A 2976-nucleotide genomic window follows, 5' to 3' on the forward strand; every position below is an offset into this window, starting at 1 on the left:
AAAATAGTCGCAAACCCGTGCGAGTTCTATGTTTTTTTTGCTTCTCCTTGCTGTTGTTCCATGGGTTTTGGCATTGAAAATGGCCAAAACTCATGGCCTACACAATATAAATATGTTTCTCAAAACCCGTATGGGTTTTAAGAAACTTTTAATTTTTTATTAAAAAGAAAATGTTCCTCAAAACTCGTACGGGTTTTGAGGAACTTTTGGTTTTTTAAATTGTTTTTTCTCTAGGCTTGGTGTTACCAAGCCTAGAACATTTTTGAATTTTTAGAACTCGCACGGGTTATGAAAAATTTGGTTTTTTTTGGCATGTGGCCACTTTTCTGTTCACCATCTTGGTGCACTTACCTAGTTGCTCAAACTCATCATCTTCTCTCTTCAAATCTTCCAATTCCTTTGCATACAAAGCTTTCCAGTCTTGCTTACCAGTTGTAGATGTAGATGCTTGAAAAGAAGGTTCAGACTTCACAGCTATAGAAGGTCCAAATTCATCAAGCTCAAAAGCAGATAGTTTCCCAACCAAAGTATCTTTGTTGATAGATGAATTAGCTATTGTTTTCAATTCATTAATAGAAATAGCCTTCATTTTGTAAGGCGATGGTAGGGCTCTTAGGACTTTAGAAACAATTTCATGTTCGCTTAGAGTTCCACCACAACATTGAATTACCATAACAATATCATTTACCCTTTCCATGAATGCAGTAATCCTTTCATCTTCCTCCATCTTCAGGTTTTCATATCTCACTCGGTAACCATCAAGTTTAGTAATTTTCACTATAGGGTCACTTTCATTAAGAGTCTCCAACTTGTCCCATATAGCTTTTACAAATGATTTGTTAGTTAATCCCATTATTTTCTGATTAGAAAGTGCACATAAGAGGGCTTCTCTTGCTCTACAATCATTCTCAAGCTCCTTGTCTAGGTCGGCTAGAGGAGGATTGCCAGATCCTGGATTATAGGGTGTGACACTATTCTATGTGATCTCCCAAATCTCCTTGCCAAGACATCTTAGATGAGTCTCCATCCAAATCTAACATACTATGTAATTTATTGCATCAAGCCCCATAATATCTCTTCAAAAGATAGTTGGATAGAAGAACTGCATGAACTTGAATTGTTAGTCACCATAGGATCTTCCTCAAGTGGTTAAGCTTTCTACAAAGAGGACCAAAGCTCTGATATAAACTGTTATAGAATTCAAATAACCAGAAGACAACTGAGAGGGGGTGTGAATTAGTTGTCATAGATTACTAGAACCATTAGCAATTTAAACTTTAATACCGGAACACAAAACATTAATACTGGAATAGCAGATAAACCAATTAAGCATAAACAATAATCATAAAATAAATACCATCCACATGACACTAGGATTTGTATTTGGAAAACCCAATAAAGGGAAAAACCATGGTGGGAAGCCTACTCATAGTCAGATAATACTTTTGCAGTAAGTATGTGAATTACAATTGAGGGGCCTGCACTTGCAGGAAGACCAATAGCCTAGAGCATATTGCTCATCACAAAAGGAGCCTCATTGACTACATAGAAATTTAGACTATAATCCAGAGAAGTGTTGAAATGCAAAAGATAGCATCTCCCATGCCTGAGCATAGTTCCAATTAAGCTCAATACTAGAGGACTAAATCCTCTTACATAAATCCAATTCGATCTCCAATGATCAACCAAATCCTCTTCTTGAATGATATTACTTTATTTGCACATTACATTCCTTGACCATGACCTCTAACAACAACCATGATGATCTACAATGAGATCTTACATCTATATATACAAACCCTTGACCATAAACAATCAGGTCGGGCACTAGACAATAAACCGATTACATAATTACAAACCATGTCAACCTTAGACCAAATAAATAATATCAACACATAATACATCCCAGAAATACATTAATAGGTCCTATCCACATGTTACATTAAAGCCGGTCCATAACCTGGATCAACCAGGACCTAGTATAGGTCCACACGCCATAGCAATGATCTCCATCTGCCAAGTCTCAAACATGATCATCAACAGCATCCTAAAACTCCACCAGAAGCTCCACCAGCACCACTTATGATATTCATTAAAGATCTCCACCAAAATCTCCGCTGGTGAAACCCTTGCCCAAACCAGAAACCAATCTTCTAAGCAAGCAGGATATCAACCGATTACCAAACCAAAACCAATTGACCAAATATGAGTATAAGTATCATGAACATGCTGATTCCATCACCAGACTATACCAAAGCCTACCAGATCATGCCGAATCCAAGTTAACCAGAAACCACTCAACCTACCGAGACCAGAAGGGTGCTGGTAAAGCATCAAAGCAACTAGTGTTCGCATCAATGACAAAACATCAATGCATATCATATTCATAATAATATCATATTTCTTGCATAATCATTCATCCGATTCCTAATCAAGAAAAAATATTCAAAACATATTCATGTGTCAAAGCATTTTAACTAGAAACAAATAACAATAAATAGTAATATCACAATGGGGTGTAACAGACTAGTTCTTAGCATTGGTGCAGAAATAGAATCACCATGTTCATTGAGGAAATTATGCAACTATTTACTTAAACAATGTTGTTGATCATTCTCAAATTGTTGGGGATTTAACTCCTTTGTAAATGTTCTTTGTGCAGATGCAGAATTTCTAGGTCATCCCCACAAAAATAAAGTGCAGAAACATGCTACCAATCTAAAAAGACCCATCTGGCACATGAGCCCTTGGCTAACTAAGGTAGGTCCTTTTTAGTATTTATGCAAGGATAGAAAACCAAGGGTGATCAAAAGACACATGCAACCATGCAACGGATAGCAACCATTAATCCTCAAACATTTGCAAGTAAGATATGTTAGTTCACTAGACAACTCAAAGGTTTGCGAGTAAGGTATGTGGGGCTTGACTCGGAAGCATCCAAATGCATACCCAATAAGGGGATAACACAAGGACTTA

Source organism: Cryptomeria japonica, chromosome 1, assembly GCF_030272615.1.
Source record: "Cryptomeria japonica chromosome 1, Sugi_1.0, whole genome shotgun sequence".
NCBI lineage: Eukaryota > Viridiplantae > Streptophyta > Pinopsida > Cupressales > Cupressaceae > Cryptomeria > Cryptomeria japonica.